At 36.8% G+C, this 25,488-nt stretch overlaps 1 protein-coding gene across 1 annotated transcript in view; it reads left to right on the forward strand.

Moving 5' to 3' along the window:
* The window catches only part of sall3b (spalt-like transcription factor 3b), a 57,641-nt gene that overhangs the window by 11,902 nt on the left and 20,251 nt on the right, over positions 1 to 25,488 (forward strand). Inside the window, exon 2 of the mRNA XM_088090549.1 lies at positions 3,911 to 4,075. The gene's annotated coding sequence lies outside the window, so the exon portion shown is untranslated. The remainder of the gene's footprint in view (positions 1 to 3,910; positions 4,076 to 25,488) is intronic.

A 25,488-nucleotide genomic window follows, 5' to 3' on the forward strand; every position in this document is an offset into this window, starting at 1 on the left:
AACATGTTTCCAGTTGGTTTGTGATTGTGATTTTCATGGACAGGATCTCAAGGCCCAGCCGGGGGAAGGAAGGGGTCCGTTTTGGGGACATTAGAATTGCGTCTCTGCTTTTTGCAGATGATGTGGTTCTGTTGGCTCCATCACATCGTGTCTTCCAGCATGCACCGGGGCGGTTTGCAGCCGAGTGTGAAGCGGTCGAGATGTGAGGCAGCACCTCCAAATCTGAGGCAGCACCTCCAAATCTGAGGCCAAGTCATGGACTGTTCCCTCTGGGTGGGGAGTGAGTTGCTGCCCCAAGCGAAGGAGTTTAAGTATCTCAGGGTCTTGGATCAAGATTAAGCCTCACTATAGTTTATTTGTCGATTTTTTTATTTTTTATTTTTATTTTTTTATTAATCCGAATCAGCAAAAGAACCAAAGGTATCAAATACATGTAGTGGAGTACAATATTTGCTCTGTTTTTGTTTTATGGCGGAGTGGACGCATAAAGTAGCAGAAAGTATAAATACTAAAATAAAGTGCCTGAAAATTGTCCTTAACAATGGTACTTGAGAAATGTACTTACTTTCTACCACTGCTTTGTAACTTCTGAAAAGCATTGTTTAAATAAAACGTCCTGCTGCTTCACAGTAATATACTTTTTTGAACCCTTATACAAAAAACTTATGTCTTTTGATGACTTTTGTTGTCCTCTTGTTGTCTGGGCTGAGCTTCTATCTTCTGCCTGATTTTCCTTAAAAAAGATATTACAAAGAAAGATATTCAATACCCGGTGGGAAAAAAAAGGTAAACTAAAATGAATAAATCATATTCACCAACTTCAAAGGTTTATCGTGTTGTTTGCGGAGCTTTAGACCTGAATGTAAATGAGACCGACAGACTAATGCATGAGGTCACACAGACATAAAAGAAATGTTATTAAGAGGGAACAACGCTGAAATCAATAGAGTGAGCTTGAAACACGACAGAATACATTTGCGACAGTGCGATAATTAGCGCACAGAGCTCATATCTGCAGCGTGGAATCCCTTAATTATTTTTTGCATGATATCTGAGATCTTTTCAAAACTATAATGGTCGGATGAGTCTTCAGATGGGAGATGAGATGAGTTCAGTTGTGCGGTGTCTAAACGGTGGTGTTTTTGATATGCAGAGAGGGAGCATTGAGGCCTGCTCGTGTTATGAGGCTCACGCCAGCAGCTTCATTGTGTGGTGAATTATCATAACCTCCTGCTACCTTCAGAGTCCTGGAAGATCAGCCTTTGAGCAGTCGCTAAGAGCTTCACTTTACAGGAAATGCAAATGGCTGTGTCTGCAAATTGGATTCCCATAAAAAATAAAAAATAGAGGCAAATAGGAGAAGTGTCAAAAACAAACCTGGCCGACACCTCGACACGATAAACAAATAAAAGGTGACAGTCTGCGGGGATGGAAATAACAGCTCTGGCAATATCAAGAGATGTTTTCAAAGTGTAAAACCTGAGGAGTTTATGTATTACTGCGTGTTCTCCATTAAGGCCCGTCTCAGCAGAGGAGAGGCCGGCGAGCGGCGGGCGTGTTATGCTGATTGATATACTACAGTGAGCCATATGGACACTGTGTTAATCGAATGAGGCAGACATCTGCGTGATGATTTATGATTTTGTTGTGATTTGTAAGCCGTGGGTTGCATCAATGACATCATCAGCATTACTCAAGCCTTTGCCTGTGAGGCCAACACATTTCCTAATTGATGAAGAAAGACGGCCTGCAGGGTGCAAAAAGTGTGCATTACTGTACTGTCTGTGTGTTCGTTATTTAGTGTGTTTATTTCATTATTAATGGTTAAAATATTCGGTAAAACAGAAATACAGCATTTAAAATCATCCCAGCCACTTGGACAAAGTGTGGTTACTGTAATATGATTTAATGGTTAATAAGAGATTCAATAATTCAAAATTAAAGAGTTAATGAATCATGTTTAAGCTGCACGTGTGTCAAATCAGTTGAGAGAAAAAGAAGGAAAATGAAATGGAAAAATGGAAATAAAGGAAAGACAAAAAAAGAGAAGGAATTGAAGGAAAAAGAAAGCATATGAAAAGTAACAAGTTGATCAAGTTGATCTTTAAATAATCTGGGAAACCAATTGCCCTTATAAAGTAAAGTAAATATAAGTAATAATTTCATTTTATTTTGACTTTAGATCCAATTGTTAAGTTTACTTAAAATTTAGCTGTATTTTCTTAATTTTATGAAAATGTTGCAACTTAAACATGACAACTTGTTCTTTCTAAGTTTTAGCAACTTTAGTAAAAGTTAGTCTGACTTAAATTGATCATGATAAAGAGCATTTTGCCAATGAAGTAAGGAGATCTGCAAGTTCTGTTTTGTTAACATGTTCAAGAAAATTAAAAAATAATGGACTAGTTTGCAACCAACAGTATACTGATACTATATAGCACAGTAAACATGGTTTACTGTTTTTACTAAAACTTAGACAGATTTGTTTAAACGTGTCATTTTAAGCTGCAACGACCATTTACAAAATCAAATAAATATAAGTAAACTTAACCAATAGATATAAAGTAAACACACAATAAGACTAATAGTTACGTTTACTTTTTTAAGGCATTTGGTTTCCTAGATTTGTTTAAGTAAAATCAACAATCTGCAAAGGAAAGGAAATAAAGGGCAGGAACAAGGAAGATTAGCTGCAAAGATGTCAGGAGAGGAAAGGAAAGAGGCAAGTGGAAAAGGAAAGGAGAGATCACATACATGTCCGCTGACCCTGAAAAATGACACGCTGATGGTCGTGGTGTGACCCAGCTGTCGAGTCAACAGCTCCGCAGATTAGTCCTGAACACCTCCTCACCGTCCATCTTCCCCTGGGACGCCGTCACTCCCTTCACTTCAACTTTACTCACATCTGATGACCGCAAACCCCCTCTGAGAGCTCGGGTTTTAAAATGTTAATTTATTTACCTGTTCAGCTGAAATGATTGAGTGCCTGAGTTTGATCCTTTGAAGAATTAAGCAGCTCTAAAATTGGAATTTCTTTTCTATTTTGTTAATGCGGTTGTTTCCACTGGGTCAAATGAAAGTGACAGTGACAACAAAAACTGATTTAAGGTTGCATTCAATGTAAATTATTTCCTTTTGTCTCCTGTAGTGCATTCTTTAAAATTAAATCTCACATTTTAATCAAACCTCACATTTTGATGCACCTCTGTGATCTGTGCTGCAGCTGAACATTAGAGGAGTGCAGATACAAACTTTGCAATGTACAAGGGCCAAAATAACAGCAGAAAAAGTACGTCATAGTATATAGTATATAGTAACAGTAAGTATATAGTATATAGTAATAGTAAAATATAAAAACTGCCTAACAACAAGATGCAAAACATAATTAAAAATAACAATAACAGTGAAAAAACGTAAAGATTTAGATGTGGTTCAGGGGGAGTAGAGCAGAGGGGCAGTGGCTTCGGTTTTTGTTTTTTTAAATTCTTTTTCTGTGTGCATATTTTCAGATAATTTCCTTGTTTTTTTCTAACTTTTGGGCCATATCTTATGAAGTTGCTCATTGCCTTCTCCCCATGTTTTTGAAAGAAATTAAATTAATTTTCTCAGGTTTTGAAGAGTTAAACCAGCCAAAAATCAGACACTCATCACCTCCACAGGCAGCAGCAGAAAACTCACTTTAAAGAAATAAACACCATCTAACTGCAGGTTTTAGGGAATTTTCCTGAGTCTGCAGAACACAAACTTTCAGAAAAAACACAAATTGATGTTTGTGTGTTTAGTAAAAGGATGTTTAAAGGATGTTTGTTACTATAGAGTTTACAATAAGAGTCTCTCCATGCAGCAGACAGATTTTCTTTGAAACATACGAAAAGAAACAACAACTAATCTCTCTGTCGCTCCTTTTCAGGCCGGGCTCTTTATAAGTAACAGATCAGACTCATGACAACAGCATCAGCAGCAGCGGCAGCCGCAGCATCTCCCACTGACGGCTCAGAGTTTCCCTGGAGGGAAATCCTCTTTGTCTGGGCGGTCCGAGCCGGCCGTGTCTTTCAACAGGATATCCCAACAGAAGGTGAGGTCAACTATGAGCAAACTCTGCACAATAGGATCTGGAGCTGGATTTGATGTTTCACAAAGCAGTGGTCATATTCTTTGAAGATTTTGCCTCCTCCCCCCGTCAAGTCTGTGAGAGTTAATTAAACATTGGACAGCTTGGGGTCAAGCCTCGGCTCAAAGTGAAAAAGAAAGAGACTTTGTTTTATCATCCCGTCACTTTGACAGGATGTTGCATAAATTATTTGTCATGAAGTGAAAGCAATTCATCATCAGCTTGTGGTGAAGTGCTACAAACATGTTTTGGTGAAAATCTTTAAAGCCTGAACCTATATTGTTTTTTTCTCATAATTTTTAGCTACTTTACCACTGACACATCAACTATTTTATCTCTTACTCTTTGAATAACCATTGCAACTGCAAGGTGCTGTTTCGCTGAGGTTGAGACGCACTGGGCAGCAATATTTTTTACATGCAGGGCAGCTGCTGTAGTATGAAGGCTGAGAGAGTCCAGTGTGTGGAAGAGGTGGTGAAGGGGTCAAACAAACTCCGGACTTTTACCTGGGAGGCAGCTGAGTCCAGTGTTGAGTCATTTCAATAACGACATAGGGTGCTAGTATGTGTAGCAGGTTACAGGAGTCACGTATGTCCCGTGACATACGTGACTTTATATTACATTCGTGACAGATGCACCTATTTTAAGCTAAACCATAATGGGTTTTTTGCTAAACCTAACCACATACTGATGTCGCAGAAACCTTTGGAAGTAAACTGTTTTTTAACTATGTTGTAGTTTATTTTGGACTCTGCATTTAACAAATGGAAACTACATTTCCTTTCCCTCCTTTTTTTTTAAAGACACAGGGAAAGGAATGAGTGTAAATAGACGTACTGTCCCTGAACTTAAAAAACTGACGCTACCCAGACTGTCATAGTTTGATGTGAGGGGCCACCAGCCATATGTCAGTATTTGACTATTTAGGGGTGAGAATTCGTTGATTAATTTTCTGCACTTCATTTAAGATTTCAACTGCAATTAGTGTAGGGACGTGAATCTTAAAACTACTGAATCTTAAAATACTTTCTGCACTTTCACTTCAACTGATACTTCAACTCCTTTCAGTATTTGTATGTTGACTGCCACTCTTTTAATGTTTCAGCTGCAAACTTTAAGCAAAGTTTAAAAAAATAATCTCATTGTTCTCATAGAAAAAACTAAAGGAATACTGGCACATGTCTGAATGTTTGAACATGTTATTCTTTTTATATATATAGAGAGAGAAAATTTCAAAGTTTTTTCCTCTACAACTAACATTTCAAACACAGTTATCAGTTCTCCACCTTCTATCAACAACCAAAAATACATCAAATCCCATAATTTTAATTGACATTATCTTTTAGTTTACACACTTGAACTGGCCATTTATGATTTCAGGACTTCCACTTTCAGCTCAGTTTTTTCACCTTCATTTCATCTGACACTTCAGCTCCTTTCGGTGCCTGATCTGCAGCTGAATCTTCAACAGTTCTGCTCTTTCATTTCAATGGAGACTTCAACAGTCAACACGAACACTTTCAGATTGACACTAACTTATACTTCATTCAGTGCTTCCCCTTAAAATGAAACTTCTGTCAGTACTTCCATCACTATTTCAATTTCTTTTAATACTTGTCATTCGGCACAACTTCAGCCGCTTCAGTATTTCAACATAATGCTATTTCAAGCTGCATAATTTGAGCAAAAATGTTTCCTTTTTTCTCATTTTAACTTAAAAACCCAAATGAATATTAGTATATGTTTGGGAGTTATTTTTCATTTCCCTCTTGAGTGAGTTTGGCAGGGCGTTCGCAGAAGCTGTGCTGTTGGCTGCCCTTCCATGTCTTCTGTTGTTGTTTTCTGGAGGCCTCAATGGGATGGGTAGTTTGTGAAATGACAGGACATGCCAACAAATTGCATCACTTCTGGCTCAGCGGCCAAGGACAATGCCATGCCATATGCCAATCGGGGGGGTTATGGGTAGAGGGATGAATGGGTCTCATTTCCATGTGCTCCCTTCGAAGCCTGACCCCCCCACGGCCCCCCAACCCTAGAAAAAAAAGACGCCTGACTCCAAACTCTCTGTTACAACCACACACACACTCACACCCAGAGAGCCGTGTCGGGAGGCTGCCTTGGCCAGTGGTGTGACACAGACATACGAGCTGACACATCAGCCATTAGCCAAAACAAAACATCCAGAGATTCATTTCAACACACAGGCGGCCGGATGAGCGTCATTGTGTCCACTGATCTCTCTGTTCCTGCAGCCGACAGAGTGATCACAGCGACACGCTGCACACACACTCTCACTTTCACACACATCATCTTCTGTTACTCAGCTTCTTATGAAGAGACTGATCAAAAGTTTGATTTGTTCTTCCTCCGAAAACTTTGTATCATCTTCGTATTTAATCCGTTTTTCTACTTTGCACTAAGTAACTTTCTATTTTGTATCTGTTTTGCTCCAATTTTGAATCCTCCTTTCTATCTGTTTTTTTCTTTTTAAAATACTTTTTCTTTTTAAATTCTACTTTGTATCTGTTGTGTTTCCATTTCAGACACACTCCCCTCTTCTTTATGTACTTTGTTTCCACTCGGTCTATTTTATATATGCTCTGTATTTTATATCTCTTTTGTTTCAATTTTGGATCCACACTCAACGTGTGTGTGTTTAATTCCTCTTTTCTGTCTATTTTGATTTAAGTTTTTTATCCACTTTGTATCAGTTTATATACTTTTTAAAATGTACTTTGTTTACTTTGTTTTGTTTATGTTTCACTTTCCTATCTTGTTTCTGCTGTCAACTTTGCATGAATTTTGTATCTAATTCCTCCTTTGTATCTGTTTTATATCTACTTGCCTTCATGCTTTGTATCAATTGTATGCCTACTTTTCAATTCTGTATCTACTTTATATATTTTATATCTACTTTTTTTTTTTTAATCTATTTTATTCCAGTTTTGGAACAAAATAGATTAAAAAACTATTCCAACTTTGTATCCGTTTTGTATTCATTTTGTCTTTTTTCCACTTCTTTATTAGACTTAGTCTCCACTTTGTCCATTTTGTACCTACTACCTACTTTTTATCTGTTGTGTGTGTTTTTCATATTTTTTCAAAATAAGTTTCTACTTTGTATTAATTGTATTAATTTTGTATCTATTTCATCATTTCCCTTTGCTTTCCCATGCTGTGCATACTTTCTACTTTGTATCTCATTTCTACTCGAACACTTTTGTATCTACTTCCTATTTTTTATTTACTTTGTGACTATTTTGGAAACACTTTCTATCTGTTTGAACATACTTTCTCTTCTGTATCAATTTTGTTTCAACTTTCTTATTTTTATCTACTTGTCTAATGTCTCCTTGTATCATTTGATGTACTCTCTACTTTGGATTGATTATGTGTCTACTTCGTCCTTTGTACCCATTTTGAATACACTTTGTGCTTACTTTTATCAATTTTCTCTCTACTCACTACTTTTATCTACTTTGTACTTAATTTCTACTTTGTCCAATTATCTACTTTCTGTTTTGATATATTTAATCTAAACTCTCTACTTGAAAAGCTTGTGACATTTATAATTAACAGTTTTTCAGCACCTCTTGCTTTACTGTGATCCATGTTTGGTAGATTACAGATACTGAAGATGATTAATCGAACAAATATTGAAGTCGGTTAATTAATTATTTGTGTGGACTGAAGTGGGATGACAAGCTGATGCATTTTTTTTTGTTTTATCAATCCAAATGATTAGTTGTTGTTAGGATATTTCAAAAGTTGTAATTATTACCAAAATATTATATTGAAAATATTGAAATAAAACTTTTAATTTTTTCCCTTAATTGTTATTACTATTTTCGCTGGTCCAAAGTGTGTTAAACTTGTTCTGCAGAAGGACAAAACCACATTTTGGAAAGTTTACTCCTTAACAGTGTCTCTTTTCTGTGTCTTTGGGATCACAGATTTAAATAGTGAGAGGTAATTTGACCAGGGAGTGAGGAGCAGTGATTTAGGAGCTGTTTTTTCGTTGACACGATACAAATGAGGATGGCACTAGAAGGTCAAGCAGCCTGCGCCATCGCCATAATTGTGCTAATTGGGACAATATGTGCGTGATAAATCACCACGGCATGGCATCGGATCCTCTAATCGCTTCTATTTTGTTTTAAACCGTACCATTACAATCACCACTTCTGATTCAAAGTGAGCGTTTTCATTGTTTGGAGTCGAAGTTTTGTCGCTGACCATATGTTTTTAAAGAGCATATGTTCTGTGCTAATGCTGCTGAGGGAGGGAGGGAGGAAACTGTGAAAGGGTTTTAACCTTCTACGTGGGGGAAGTTGTGCGGTTAATACTCCAGCCACCTCGCCACTGGGCCGGTGCCAAGTGTTCCTCCAGCCCCGGCTCTGCAAGAGGGGGGAGGAGGACGAGACCCCACAGATGCTTTCTCTCGGTCCCCTCTACCTCGCAGCCAGATGCCAAGAGGATAAACTCTGGTAGCTTCAGGACCACAACATCAAGGTTGTGTCCAAAACTGGAGCCTGCGATATTAGTCACGGAGAGGGCGTGATGTATGATGCCAGTCTGTGTTCTTCTGGCTCAACAGCATCTGAAATCACAAGACAATACAACACCAAACACAGGAACAGAAAATAATACTGTACTGCATAAACGACAGAGAAATAGTCTGACTAAACTTTTACTTGAATAAAAGTGTTAATGTTGGCATTGACTTTCACAGTTAGTCCCTCAACTTAGGAAAACTTTTGAAATAAAAATAATTGTTATAATTGTAAGTTCACCTTTAGCATTGATCTTCTAGTGAGCAAGATTCAAAATCAATGTATCAAAAACAACAAAAACACATAAAACCAACAAAGCCTGCCTTTACAGGCCTTCGATATGGCCAAATTCTTATCATGGTTTATGTGGTTTTATATTATGGTAATCACACTGCAATCATTGTTTTGTGAATTCAATAATGAATTGGTTTAAAACACCCATACCATATGTATTACTTATTTTTGTCCTTTTATTTTGGAATTTACATCCAAACAAGAAACCTTAGTCTCACATGAAACAACACACAAAGAGTTAAAAACTAAAAACTATTTTAAAATTATAATTATTTCATAATAAAAGCTTAAATCTAAGTGTTAAGGCTCTGTCACACCAAGCCAACGGTAGGCTGTAGGCCAGTGTTGGGCGATAAGCTTCTCCACATCGTTGCCACTAGTTGGTCTCAAATTTCTTTTGTCTGATTCAGCATGTTGAATCTGCGTCAGAGACGACGGAGCGAATCAGTGAACTGAAATCAGTCTGATTGGTGGTTCAGCTCAGCGCACAAGAAGAGAAACAAAAGTTAGGAAATCAAACACACAACTTAAGTCAAGACGACCTGAGATTGAAAAAAATTTGTTTCAATCTCAGGTCGTCTTGACTTAAGTTTGCGTTGTCGTTCACGGGTGCACAGTAAATATCATTTGTTCTTTCAACATCAGGTGGTGTTGTTAATGTGCTAACTAGTGTCTTGAATCCGTGCTGGTCATTGAATTTCCCTTTTTGAACGATGAACACAGACCATCTCCACCTGCTGCTGTGAGAGTTAATTCCTGGTGCAGGATACAGGTGATGGTTGGCTGTTGGCTGTAATCTTTTTGTGGTGTGTTCAAGTGCAACTTTTTGACCATAGACTGTAAAAATAATGGATGTAGCTGAAGCTGATGTCACTCACTGGTTTGTGTATTGAAAACTCGAGTTTGGCATTTTGGCTGTTTGGCAGCTTGTCACTCAAAGTGGCCTTTCCTCAAATATACGTAAGATTTAGCCTTCATAAAATGTAAACAGGTGAGTTATATAAAAACAAAGTCCTTGTATAATGTGTTCGTTGCTTAAAGCACTGACAGAGCGACGCTATTTAACGACCAGTCTGTTATGAGTTATGAGGTTAGGTTTAGAAAAGAAAACAGTGAAAAAGTACCTTCAAATGACTCAAAGTTAACTTGGTTCTCTGGGCAAAGTCCAAGTTTTTGTGACCCTTCACACTCCAGCGCGGCTCCTTATGTGACTACTTTTTTAAAATGTATTTCTTTTTTTGCTTCTGTCAGTAAATTGGTCACATAATCTTACCACAAACTTACCAAATACCTGGGTTATACACAAATTGCTGACTCCTGATTACATGGCATATGTACAAATTTTAGTACTTTACTTTTTGTAGGAAAACGCACAAACAGTTACAGTTTATGGCTGTTTTATAAGCAGTTGACTAGACGAAGATCGGCCTTGGATAATAAGGTCTATTTGATTTAATGTGTTTTTGAGTCAGTTTGCAGGCTTTCATCTCATCAATGCTGTTTTCCAGTCGTCTTGCACCTGCATGTGATGTGCATGTAATTATGCTCCTTTTACACACAAATTCAAACAAAACTCAGTTAAGAGAGTGATTGGAGGCTTCCAGCTTTGCTAATTAGCTATTTACAGAAGTCTGTCCAGAAAGTTGTTGCTGTGAGGAAAAAAATGTCAGTTTAAAACAGCAAATAAAGTACTGAGTAAAGAGAAAGTACCACCTCCCTTTGCTGAAGCCTGGCTGGTTTAACTTCTTTTTTTTTTTTCTGCGAACCGATGTTTCCTTCGGCTCTGCGTCTGTCTCGACGTAAAAGAATCAGTCAGAAAAGCTGTCTCACAAATGTGGGAACATGTATAATTCATAATTATACATGCAGATTTATTCTATCAATCGTACATAATCTTTTTCTCTCTTGTTTTTTGTTTTTTACAGATAACTGTGGGCAGGGAGGGAGAGGGGGAGACAGAGGGGGGGAGACCTGTGGATGATTAGCTTCTTTTTGTCCTCTGTTTTTTCTCTGCTTTATTTTCCCTGAGAAGATTAAATATTTCTGCTTGAGAAAATCTTTTTAAACGGCCACTGACTGCTGTCCTGGCCCCCTCTGTCACTGCCTGAGCACACAGGGTCCCCCTCCAGAAAACCCACAGTTCTCCCCCATTTTGTCATTCCAAAATGTGGTGAAAAAATGTAATCTTCTAACAAAGAATAGAAAAGGGTGGCTATAGAGGAATTTTTTTCTGCAAGTGGCCTCTTTATTGGGTGGGGGATGGGCAGCGGAGGGCTCCTTCACAGTATCCACACACAACAGGGCTCCAATCTGTCAAATAATTAGCCAGTGTGGGAGGACAAAGGTTTTTATTTGCCCGAATTTCATACATCACTGCTTGAATACATCATCACTGTATTGTGACGGGTCATGGGAACTTCAGCTCGGAGACAGCGAGACGGAGACACAGAGAGGTCTAGAAAAGTGATGATGAAAAGACCAAACTGAAAGAGGAATCTTTGAGGGTTTGTGTCGACGCTGTGGAGATAACGTAGAAATATGACAAGAGATTTTATGTCAATCTGAGAACGTCATAGATTTAAAACATATCGCAGCATCTCTGCGGGAAGTGATTGACTGAGTGATTAAAAGTTTTATTTAAACAAACCTTTTTCAAGTTTCCTGTTTAGATTTGCCAATCACACTTTGCCAAAGGCTAAAATGAAATCTTAAGATTCCTTGTTTCGTGAAACCAACAGTCCAAAACCCCCAAAATATTCAGTTTAACATTGATATAAAAACAGAGAAAAGCAGCAAATCCTCACCAGAGCTTCAATGATTAATCGAATGTAAACTATTAGATTAGTTGCCAACTAATTTGATGATCAATTTATCTGTTTGAGTAATTTTTTAAGGCAAAAAAATGTCAAAATTCTCTGATTCCAGCTCAATTAATGTGAATATTTTTGGTTGCTGTACTCCTCTAAGCTGAACATCTTTGGGTTATGGACAGAATAAATTGTCTTGGGATTTTGAAAACACTGAAATTAAATTTTTGGACATTTTATAGACCAGATAACTAATTTATAATTTGAGAAAATAATCTAAAGAATAATCAGCAATGAAAATAAACATTAGTCTCAGCCCTGTTCCTCATATTTCAATAGCTAGAACCAGAAAGTGTTTGACATTTCTGCCTAAAACATTACTGAAATGAAGCAAGTAATTGATCAACTAAAATGAAAAATCCATATTAACAACAACTGAGAATTTTTATATAGTTTCTTGATAAATAATTGAAACAGTTAATTAGCTTTCCAAATCTTGTCGTTTAATTTTCTCTTTATCAAGTAATTGATTTCCTTAGAAATCGATGAATGATGATTGGCGCAAACAGTAATATGCATAATGATTCTAAAAATATTTGGGTTGGGATAAGAAATCGATAGAATAACGTCAAAATATTTTTGCATAGCACTATGGTATTGAAACACAGATGCCAAGTATTTTTTTAATTACATAAATTATTACTTTTGCAACTTTTTATTGTTTTTTATTTTTATTTATGTAGAAAATTGTAAAAATCTCTTTTTTTCAGAGTGCCTTGGCCAAAAAAGGCAGCAAAAATAACTTGCATACAAGCAACATAGAACAAAAATACAAACATGCAACACATAAGCAAACCATATAAAACACATGCACATAAAATGAAAATATTGCAAAGAAAATCTTAAAATAATATGTTATGAGTGAACCATAAGAAAAATAAGAAAACAGCAGTACTGGTAAACAGTTAAAAACACTAGCTAAAATACACTCTGCCTCTTACGTACATACAAAATTCCTGCAACAGTGAACAAATTACAAATTACACTTTGGCAGCCGTCTGGAATAATAAAATCAGTTGCTTTTCAAATCCACAAGCTACATTCTTCAGCAATAAAAATGATTCAAGTGAGATACATTGATAGAAAACTTTGTGTTATTTGATAAAACAGACAGAGAGTTTTTAAGTGGGGACATAATTTGCAGTTGTAAAAAGGCGATACATCACAATCTGTTATTGCAAGACTCAGTATAACACAAAATATTTAAAATAGTTATAATTTATTGTGACTACAGCATTGTGATAGTATCATATCGTTGGGCCTCTGGTGATTCCCGCCCCTAATTATGATGGTTATCAGTCAGTTTGCAAGCAATATTAAGTGTATGAAAGCCGAATTTAATAAAAAAAATTAAGCAGTCAGTAATAGAAACCAAATAATCAGCTGGTTTCTGAAGCCTTCTCGGTCAGTCGTCTGTTCGCAGTGGCTGCAAAAATGGCTAAAAGGTCAGAAAGTGAAAACACAACTAAATTAAACTTTATCTCATCAACAGCAGAGTTTTAAAACGGAGGCGTTCGAGAGACACCCTGAGTGAAGTATTTTTGTGTTGTATGAAGAGGCACTGCTTCAATGTGTTTATTTGAGGTGCGTCTGTCAGCTCCGTTCGTTTGATATTTAGACAAACAAGTCGGGGGATTGAACTGTAATTGGCTCTCAGTGAGACTCTTCTTCTGTGGTGGCTGAAATCAGCAGAGAAAAGTTATCAGGAGCTGGATATTGTCTGCTTTTATAAAGTAGCTGCTCTCTTCACCTTTGAGCTCCGGCATGAGGGGGATAGATGTCTGTATGGCCATTGTTTGGTGTGATTGCACCGCTCCGTCACACGTTTCTCTGGAGGATTATATTGATCCAGTGACTGCAGAGGAAGTCCTGGCGTCTGTTCTGTGCCGAGCAACACGAGGACCAGGAGCCTTTTGTGGTCCTGAAGCTGTTGTTGTTTTTTTCTGTTACTTTGAATCAGTTGTTGGTGTGGTGATTTATTTGTTTATTTCATGTGTATTTGTGTAGGGACAGGTATATAGCATAAAACTGATGCCACGTACCTCAGAATTTATATAGCCAAAGCTAATTTGCAACGCCCGTCCCTAGATGGGCCTTTAAAAATACACAAGACTCAACAACTACATAAAATACTGTGCAAACATGATTAACGGGTCTCTGCATTAGTGAGGTGATATAACTCAACAAACACGACTTTAACATGTACAAGAGGGAAAGTGCATGTGTGAATAAAGTGTCCACGGAAGTTAAGGCCTAAGAAAGAATTTATAATAAAGAAAAACTGACTTTTTTTTTCTATAAACGGTGCCAGAAAAAAATAGTCTCTTACCAGGTTACCATGAAATTGTGTTTTTATCAAATAACCACAACATTACCGGCATACCATTTGGATTTGACCCTGGCTCAGTGTTTTCTAAATTAAGATTTCACATAAAAAAACAACCTGGCTGAGTCCAGAACTTTTTTTGTAGATATTAGACCCACACACAGACTATTTATACACAGCATGTAAAGAATATTATTTACAGTATTTCTGTATACTGTAGCATGCTCCTTTTAAAACTCTATTTTAACACTGATTTTTTTTTTTAATTTGAAAAACAGCATTAAAAGCCCCTTTTGATACATCTGCACCTGATGAAAATCCTATTTGACCTCAAAACTTTTGAAGCATTCAGCTGTTTTGAGTCAGTGATTGTGTGTTTTTTCATGCTTATTGTATTAAAAAATGTCCCAACAATTTCAAAACAGTTTGCAGGTTGAAATATTTTTTTTTAAATTTAAAATAAGGTCTTATTATGAATTTTTTTCTATTTTTTGATGGAGTTTTGTATTTTTTGGCCTTCAGGGCCTCTCTGGTGCAAATTTTATATTTTTATTTTTTCTGTCTTGCTTTCAGTGAGCAGGTAACTTTTTGTCAGCTTCTTCAGTATTGATCTTTTTGGGATGCAAGGTTTTCATCTTAAGAGCAATGACATTTGTAAATATCAGTATGTAATACAAACATATGGATCATTTTGGAGTTTATATTGTGTTTATGACAGACAGTGGCGGATCTTCCTATAGATGTCGTAGGTGGCTGCGTAGGGCATCACCCACAGGAGACGGCACCAAAACAGCACATTTTTTATTATATGGTTTTTAGTTGAAAAAGGTCTGTCAAGACTATTAATTGTCATTTTTACTGTTAGGTGGTTGCTCACGCTCACCTGATCCATTCATCTGACAGGACAGAAAAAAATAACACAAAGTGCTGTAATCATTTTTTTCGTTTATGTTTTGCATTGCTCTTCAGTTGTTGGCTTTTTTAGTTGTTTTTGATATTCAAAAACATCTAGGATAAGGGCAACAGTGTAGTAGCGTGTATTTGGAAAGCTTTAGAGTAAGAGAATATAAAAAGGCAATAGCTGTGTGGGGTGCACTACGAAAAAACAAGACAAAATTTGTCCATAACATATTTTCCTATTGATTGTTTTTTGTGATTGTTGTTTGCCTGAAAAGTTTTTTATTTGTCTTTAGCTCTTGTTATGTTTTTTTCTGTTCATAATAAATAACAGCAAAAGGCAGGTGGGGATGGGGGGCTTGCTTTGGGGTCCTGAATGTGCGAGGTCCGGCACTGACGACAGAGGAGGTTGATTTACTTGTTTGAAAAATCACTGTGAGATAATGAACACAGAACAGACACCTAACTTATATTTTCATATGTTTTTACACAAAAGATGCACAGATGTGAATAACATTAACATTATTCTGGCTTTCCTTTTTTTGGTGAATTTCTTCTTTTTCTTCATCTGTTTATTTATTGCTCTTTCCTGTTTTTTTTAAGAATTACAAATAATGAATAAAATCGAGACAGAAAAGAGGACAGACGGCTCCATAAAATCAGAAAGTTAAACACACTCCTAATTGTCATGTGTGACTGAGTGACATTCTCAAATCTCGTCTTGGACTGAATGTTTTACTTTCTCCCTCGTCTTTTCTCTCTCTCCCTCTCTCTCTCTCTCTCAGACTGATTTATACACACAACATGTTGCACAATGGGAGCCTTGTTTGTTAAATGGGATAGCCTTAATGGAGACTTATATTTCCAGGATTATATCTGTATTCAGTTGCAAATGATTTGGACGGGGGAGGGAGAGGGAGGGGGGAGTCGTTTCAATACTCTTCCTCTGTCTATGAATAATAGTATCATTTGAATTAAGTGGACACCTGGTGCAGTGGGTAAGGCTCTGAGGCGCGCTGTTGACCCGCTACCACTGCCAACTTCCCTTTTTCCCAGCCTGTCCTTATCCGTCCCTTCGAGCCTCCAATTTCATTCTCCCTCCACAAAATGCCACACACTTGTAACTTTAGTCTCCCTTCGGCAAAAACTTGCTCTCTCCTGAAAGGCGGAAAAAAAACTTTAAGAGAGGGGGAGGGAGGGAGAGAAATTCTTATCAATCTCCTCTTAGATTTGGGCAAAGTCATTTGAAAGCGTGGTGTAATGTTTCAGGGAAAACTTCCAATTAAATACTGTAAAAAGATAAAATAACAGTATCCCGGACCTGCCCGTCGCTGGTATTAAAGCCCCCTTTTGTTGATTTATTGTACATTAGCCACTGAGCCATGCAAGGAAGGGGACATTTCAGAAGGGATTCTATTTGTATGCATCCTGCGTCGGCTCCACACACAATCAGGCCTGTATTGCGTTTTGCAAATTTATACCAGGATGTAGGTTTAGAGTGTTCTCCCCTCCAACCCCCACCTCCACTGAAAGAAAAAGAAAGTTTTTCAAGTAAGTGTCTGCTTTCATGAGCACAAGTGATTGAGGCTCACAAACAAAGCTTTGTTTCTAAACTCACAGATGTACAGCCCCGCCGTAGCTTTGTCCTCTGCCCCTGAGAAGCATTCATAGATTTCTATTAGAGCACAACATTGGATTGTTGGGGAATACTTTTAGAGTGGACATCCAATAATAACCCAAAGCTTTCCCAGGGCTGAATTTTTCACCCAAGAGGAGGAACCAAAGAAGTCTTTTCTGCCCAGATATCAGATAAAAAGGAAGTAGCCTGCTTTTTTTTCTTTTAAATGTCTTTTTTTTTTTTTTTTTTGTTCTTCCCTCACGATTTCGCTTTCGTAAAACGTCCTGAGAAACTAATGAGACCTTGAGCTTTTTCAGTCAGACAGCAGCAATATTATTTGGTACAATAATACAAGATGTCTGTTGATTTCAGCTTATTACCTCGGAGACTTCCTGAACATGTGCAGTTAACATCCATTTTGCAGTGATGGAAAGTTTTTTCAAGTGAAGTACTTAAGTACAACTCTGAGGTACTTGTTTGCTGAGTATTTCCATTTTCTTCTCCTTTATACTTATGCTCAACTCAAGGGCGTTTTAGCAACATACAGCTGTACCTACTAAGATATTACACAAAAAAATGCATTTATAATCCTAAATTCCCAACCTGTTGGGCCTGTGACGTCTTATAAAAAAGCAGTTTGAGTTCCCTTCAAACTGTCCAAGGATGTAGGTTTCATTTCAACATTGGTGGACACACAAATCGCTGCTGTCAGGCGCAAACTGCTATCTCCAAAATTGTTATTTTTCAGAAAATAAAGACATTTCATTGGTTGAGAAATGGTAAAACCCACTGATACACATAGAGGGGGACCAATAGAATTAATTTATAAAAAAGAAAATAGTGAAATGTGGACATGCGAGGTTTGTGCCTGGCAACAACGATATGAAGCGGAGGATTTGGGAGTCCACCGCCAAAAAATTGCAACTATCAAACACTTAATTTCCTGTTTCTGGAGATTTTTTATGCACCGATTTGTGTCTTTTATGAATCAATTTATGGTATAAATATATTAAATTTGATCCAAATAAAAGTCCTCTGATACTTTTTAATGTTTTTATTGGGCGAGGCTGTTGCACATGTTCTGAGTAAAGTTCCCCGCCTTTCATATTCTGATAATCATCTCATGACCAGTGGCGTCCACTGAAATTTTCCATAGATGTGGCCAGATGGGGCCACTGATGATCTCAGGGGGGCACACCTATATCAAAAGCCAGAACTCAGTTTCAAGAACTCTGTTATATTGTGATATATAGTTTAAAACTCAATTTCAAAAAGGTTGGGACACTGTGTATAATGTAAAAAAAATAACAGAATACAATAATTTTGAAAATCTTTTTCAACATAAATGCAATTGAATGCAGTAAGAATACAAGATATTCAATGCTCAAACTTATGAAAGTTATAGTTTTTTGTATATAAACACTAGTTCTGAATTCGATGCCTGCAACACGCTTCAAAAAAGTTAAGACGGGGCGTGTTTACTACTATGTGACATCACCTCCTCTCTTAACCAACGCTCAGTTAGCGTTTGGGGGCTCAGGACAAGTTTAAGTTTTGAAAGTGAAAAATCTTCCTCAAGATTCAAAATTGTGCCCCTTATGAACTTCAAAATTTTAAGACTAACTGTTTGGAAGAATGGACAGAGATTGTATCAGGGTGGCTGTGGCCCCCTTGGCCACCCACTGGCAGCACCACTGCTCATGACCCTTCCAAAATTTGTCTTGTGACCCTTTGATGGGGGCTGATCCTGATGTTTGGAAACACTGAACTAAATATACAACTGTACATAAAGTAGTCCACCTCGACCAGCTGCAGCAGTTAAATGTGCTCTGATGAATCACTTTTACCAATCTGATGATGTAACATCGGTCACATGTGCTTTTTTTTCTGCAGAATGAGAACTTTTACTTTTGATACTTTAACCCTTTGAGACCTGCACCAACATCACTTTTCTTGTGCTGTGCTCAGACACTTTTCACAAGTATTTAAACTTTCAACCCTGTGCAAATTGTTTTGAATGCTTTTGAAAACACGTGGAAAAAAAGACGAGCAACAAATTAGGCGATTTGGAAAATTACTTCAAAATAGACAGGGAAACATGTCCAGAAAAATATTTATAATCATATTAATATTAATATTATATATTCAAAATTATGTTACAGAATTTTTATTTCTAAATAAGCACTTTTTTGAAGATCATTTTCTTGATTTTGTCTGTATTTTACTCTGCTTTACTTTTTTTTCTTCAATTTTCAAGTGATTTTCTTGTACTTTTTACTTATTTCTTACACATTTTTGGGTCATTTCTTTTTAGGATGCTCATTGCCTTCTTCCTTTGTTTTTAAAACAAATCAATCCAGTTTTCTCAGGTTTCAAAGGGTTAAGAACATCTGAGTAATGATTCTTGTGGAATTTGTAGGTAACAGTTTTGCAGTAACGTGTTGGTACTTTTACTTAACGGAAGGATGTGAGAACTTCTTTCATCACTTGATATTTAATCCTAACAATAACATCAAAATGACACAAAACATGCACATGAAGTGCAAATAAACTAATTAAGCACACAGAGTTTAATTTTCTAGTCAATCAAAAGATTATATTCGCTCAGTTTAAATGCAATGATATGCTTTCTGACAACAGATGAGTCTTTAACTTAAAGAAACTCCTGATGTCAGACTTTGTACAGACAATGGAGAAAACACACACACACACACACACACACACACACACTAACGCACAACGAACACACACTTGGGAACAGAGAGAAGGACGGTCATGTTAGAGTTAGATGACAGAGGAACAATTATCCGTCTAATTCTCTTGTCGATACAGTTATGTCTTTTGTGGTCGATGGACATGTAGTTGTTATCCCTGATCGATACCGAGACACTTCATAACACATCTGAGTGTGATAGAAGCTGATATCCTGCGCGACACCTCCTGATCCCCATTTAGCTATGATTGCAGGCGTTGGCGTGAATCTGTTTGGCTGGTTATGGATTAGCTACTTTGGCCCTGAAGTGGCTGCAGTTGATGATGTGATTAAATCAATGATCATCTCTCCGAAGGCTCTTTGATTCGTTCTCGTTTGGCTGCGCAGCAGAACAGAGCCGACTGTCTCAGCAGCACTGGGACAAATTACACAGCTTGCACTTCAAAGGCACGTTCACTGTCACTGATATGTTTGTTTTTTTTCTAAAGGCTGAAAAAATTCCTGATTTTAAAGGAGTGTGAACAGTACATCATGTAAAAAGTAAGTGTAGTACAAGACGTAAAAGATTCTGTACTTTTAGAGACCTTATAGCAGTTCATTCTTAACCATGTGAATAGACGGGTGATTTAAACTCAAGGTCTACTTACTTAGTTTTTTCAGGGCTTTCAAATGTATATAATGGTCAGTGATTGTATTTAAGACATTTAAGACATTTTAGGATTTGTTTAATGTTTTTGAGGTACTCTTTAAGTAGTTAACCAATTTATAATGGATGTTTTAAAATTTCAGGATTTTTAGCTTTTCCACTTAAGGTTTTTAAGTTATTTAGTGTTTTTTAAGATTTGGGGTGGAGTTAAATGAGTTTTATATCTTTTTATGGACTTTTTATATGGTTTAAGGTGATGAGGTGAGAAGCCTTTTTAATGCATTTTAAGATTTTTAGGATTTTGGGTTTGTTTGTTTAAGTTTTTGTTTTTTGTTTTTGGGGAATTTTTAGGATGTTTCATAAGTCTTATGGCTTTCTAACGTTTTTTTTAAGGAGTTACAGGGTTTAAAGGTAATGGCTTTTTCCTTTTTTTTCATTTTTAGGATTTTTAAAATTATTTGCCAAGTTATAGGGTTTGATTTAAGGATTTGTAGTTTTTTGGGGGGATTTTAGAGATTCATAGAGACTTAAACGGGGTTGTTTTGGGAGACTTTTAGGAGGTGTTTTTTGTTTTTGTGGGTTTTTTTACTCATTTGTTTCCAACGTAAAAGCTTTTGTCCAACTTGTCTACTTCTTTTATCTTCATCTTCTCCTTTGTGACCGATATCAGTTTGATATTCTTCTCTTTAACCAACTTTATGAAAAGAATTAGTCAATGCTTTTTAGCATCTTGACTCAATCACTGAATCATTTCAGTTGTTTTACAGTTGTAAAACGCTTCTGTCCCCCCACAGACGATGAGTGAGCGCTGCTGCAGCTCTGCCTCAGTTGTGTCTAGACTACAGGAAATGCAAAATTGCATTTGTTTACTGCCTTGCGCAGCTCAAAGCGGGTGGTGGTTTGAAAGTGCAGCAGGCAGCGAGGATGGCAGAGAGCTGGAGAGGCTGCAGCGAGCGGGCCGGATATGAGCGAGGGTTTGTCTGCAGGCAGCCGGTGAGGCTCGGCCCAGGATGTGCTGTAAAACTGTTGTAAAGCAGATTGGACTCTTTTTACTGTTTGCATCGCATGACATTTGTTTTTCTCTCTGTCTCCACTCCCCCTCCTGCCCCCGGTGCCTCCCCCTCCCCTCGTCTCTCTTTGAATGGACTGTTTGACGCACACGCTGCCATTTTGTGGCGCAGTCCACTGTGAGAGAACAACAGTGTGGGGCAGGTAACAGAAACATTAACCAGGTTTAATTGAGGCCACAGTTTGTGAGAAAATCTGTCTTTTTCTCTTCTTTTCATTTCTCTGTAAACACCAGTCAGAAAGTGTCATCGAGCCTCGGCAGTATCGTGATATTTGCCAGTTCGTACGCCTCAGGACCAGACATAATACAAACATAACGCTGATGACAGGTCTTGTCAGCTGTCTGGCTGTCTGTCCGTCCAACTATTGATCATCCTTCAGCAGGAGGTCATAAATGACCCGTGATCATCTGGCTGAAAAACATATTCCCAACATCTGACCTGTCACTAGAGGTTAATCAAATAAACCACGCCGGCCTTATGGAGCATGACTTTGCAATTATCCGTAACTTGCTCCTCCTGTGCTGCCTTTTATTGCATCATTAATATGTGGGAAGCCGGGGTGACAGCTGAGGGAGATGGCAGCTCCAAAAAACACTGCTGGTTTGTGTTTAGTTGCATTAACTTACAGGGGAAACATGTGAGATCTGAGAGCATGAACATCTCAAAGGTTTAACAGCGGAAAACCAAAGTAATCAAGGGCGCCACTTTGGGGAAGACACAGGGGCTCAGATAAAAAAAACATGTTTTTAACAGTCTTCAATATATGTTATTTTAAGGCAAAAACATCAAAAGGGCATACTGCACTGTAAAATCTGACAAGTTGATGTTACTTAAAATAGTCTTGGAAACCCATTACCTTGAAAAAGTAGAATAAAAACTAAATCTTAATTTATGTTTACTTTAGATCTAAGTGTTAAGTTTACTGAAAATGTAGCTGTATTTACTCAAATGTGTGAAGCAAAATGACAAGTGAATTGACGTTGTTCTCTCTTATTGTCAGCATGGTTAAGAAAATACAAATATAAGCAGCAGAATATGGATACATAGTGCAGTGCTGAATTTGATAGAAGTCAGAAGGACAGATTTGATGTAATGTGTCATTTTTAAGTTGCAACAACTTCACAAAATCAAAAGTAAAAATAACTACATTTTAAGTAAAGTTTAACAATTAGATATAAAATAAAATTAAATTCAGATTAACAGTTATGGTTACTTACATTCTTTCAAAGCAATTGGTTTCCTAGATTTTTTTAAAGTAAAATCTCCTGATTTTAAAATCAAAATATAACGTATTATAATGCAGTGAGGCTCTCAGGTATTCTGTGTAGTATTTTTTCTTCTGTAGATCAACTTTTCTCCTTAAATGTCACCCCTGCTGAGTCAGAAGACACGTAGGCTTGACTCACTCTGAAGTGCTCTCGTGCTTAAGGAGGTAATCCTCTTTGGATGTACATGTGGCACCTATTGAGGTCAGTGATAAATTCATTCATTTTAAGTAATTTTTAACCCCCCGGACTTTTAATGGTTCATATACGTTGTCATTTTAACGAAAAGACAATGGCCATTTTGGACAAGAAGAAACTGCAATGGATCAGTGCATGCACATTTTTGGGCCACTTCAGAAGAAGTAGGCTAAGGGGGATTTTTTTCAGCTTACATTACTTTTTTTGGACAATGCACATTTGTTTTTTCTAATTGCATTATATGTTTTTTTTAATGTACAAATAAACATGTCATTTTTTAGGTAACATTTCTTGGTGCAAACCTTTTTGCTGATTTTTTTTTTTAAACAAATTAAAAAGTGATGTGGACAAGACCGCCCATTTGAAAAAAATGGTAGGAACATGTCTCCAGCTTACCCAGTGCAAATGACAAACTTTGATGAAAATAATGCCAACAAATAACATGTTTACCATCCTTCTTAAGTCCCATCTTGACAGTGACTTTGATACTGAGGTTTTTATTTACAAGGAGACGGACGAATGCATCACCTCACCATCTGCTGTGATGGATGTGGATGCTGTGACATTAAGGCTAGCATCAATAAGAGATGTTATATGATGGAAAAAAGCATTTTGCAAGGTCTTTTTTGCAAAAATGTGAGAAACATAGACAGGGACAGAGTTATGAATTCCACAAAAACTGTGGACGCTGTAAAAATGTTTATTCATTTATTTATTTAATATTCACTTATAGGTATAAGTTGTTTTATATAACCAAAACCTTGCAATAAAAAATTACTATTGACAATAGACTAAGTAAAAAGTGGTGCTATAATGAGCTGTAATAGTTTTTTTTAAATGTAAATAAACGCTGTTGATTTTTACAGCTTTCACCTCATCCTGTGGATGAAACATTAACTTGCTTCAGAGCTAAAATCCTCTTTTTCCTCTAAGAGCACATCTGTAAGCTGTAGTGCACTTTTTAATACATCTAAACTATTTATAATATGTGCACTATTCCATCAGTTGTACAAAAATCATTCATTGCAAATTACAAATAATACTTGAAGTTGATGCTCTGTACTTGAGGTTGGTGCTTGTGTGTTTTCATGTGTGCCTTCCTTAACTCTGACTTTATTACTTTTTTTTTTATAGTGCTCAGCTATTTTTTGAAAAACTTTTTCTATTCTTTAGTCTGCGTACTTGCATGTTTACGACAGGGGTCTTGGAGAAATAGCATTTCAATCCTGTCTATGTCCGGTACATATGGCGGAATAGTCAATAAAGTTGACTTTGACTTTTAGACTTCAGCCTAAACCTTTTCGGTCTTAATTTTTGTTTTACTTTAAATGTATGCCTTTAGTTCCTTATTGTTATTCTTGTTAGTTTTTATTATGTGCATTCCTTTTAAAAACCTGTTAAGAATAGCCAACAAGGACTATACCATACTGTACTATACTATGCTGTACTATACTATACTGTACTATACTATACTATACTGTACTGTACTATACTATACTATACTGTACTGTACTGTACTGTATTGTATTGTACTGTACTGTACTGTATTGTATTTTATTGTACTGCACTGTACTGTATTGTATTGTACTGTACTGTACTGTATTGTATTTTATTGTACTGCACTGTACTGTATTGTATTGTACTGTACTGTACTGTATTGTATTGTATTGTGCTACACTATTCTATGTAGCATGAATTGATGCCACCACAGCATTTATAGCCCAAGCGAATTTACAATACTCTTCCCTAGATGGGTCTTTGAACTACATAAAACTCGTCAAATACAAAAGAGACAGTAGAAACAAACTCTAAACAAACAAAAAGGTATGTAGATTAAGAACTCAGAACTAGTATTCTTCTATTTTGCTCCCTGGATTTGAAATAATCTGCATTTTTTTAATCTAGTTTTCTTGTAAATTGTTTAAAAATCTGGGAAATGCAACTATATTTTTTGAGCATGTTTTAGTGTCTTCCTTGTGATGATTGTGTTTTCCTGTGTGCTGTGTTTTGTTGCTGTTTAAACTGTAACTGGTGAACTGTCTCGGAAAGATCTCCATCTCAAGGGACAACTGGTTAAATAAAAGTTAAGTATTTTTTAAAAACTCAACAAAAAAATACAGACAGAACTGCACAAGACAAGCTATGACGCGTTTACTTTAATACGCTTTTGTTGCCCATTTTTGAATATTCTGTGCATGAGGTTGATCAAATTAATTATTCACCATTTTCAATATGTAGTAAATTGCACAGATTTAAATCAATTTTAGCCCACCTTTGTTTTACTCATCAGTACATACAACAAAACATAGAATAGTCTTGTCACCTCAGGGTAGAGCAGCCTGCTAAGAATAACTAATACAAAAATATCTAATAGTTAAGTGCCTACTTTGCTAAGATCACTTGAAATGTACACAGTTTATATCCACACTGATTTAGATCCAAAAAGGGACGCTTAATGCAAGTCGGATTTAGATTCTCACAGTTTATTTATCATGTTGCTAAGCGGTTCAGCAAAATCTGGACAATCTAAAGACTTAAAAAATGATCACGTATTTGTTAACTGTGGTCTTTAAACTTTAAGAATTAAAGATCTTTTTCAAATTCCAGCAAAAACTGCTTCATACTAAAGTCAGCGGCTCATTGAAACACTAAGAATATTTAAAGCTGAGTCGCCTCCCTGTTAAATCCACTCCTCTGTGCGTACAAAATATATAATGAAGCATGCTTGTAACGTCCGTGAAGGCTGCCTCTCTGCCGTGGCTGCAGTGCAACGAAGAGAGTAAAATATAAAACAGTCTTACCTACAGCTTTGACAGTCAGATCCTGGTAATTTGGGATAAGTAAAGCCATTAAAGAATCGCCTCTTGCAGCAGGCCTGAGCCAGACTGGCAGAGCAGCAGCAGTCAAACTGTAACCCTGGGAATGTGTGC

The sequence above is a fragment of the Plectropomus leopardus genome, chromosome 17 (assembly GCF_026936395.1).
Source record: "Plectropomus leopardus strain MGB_pleo_1.0 chromosome 17, ASM2693639v1, whole genome shotgun sequence".
Taxonomy (NCBI): Eukaryota; Metazoa; Chordata; class Actinopteri; order Perciformes; family Serranidae; genus Plectropomus; species Plectropomus leopardus.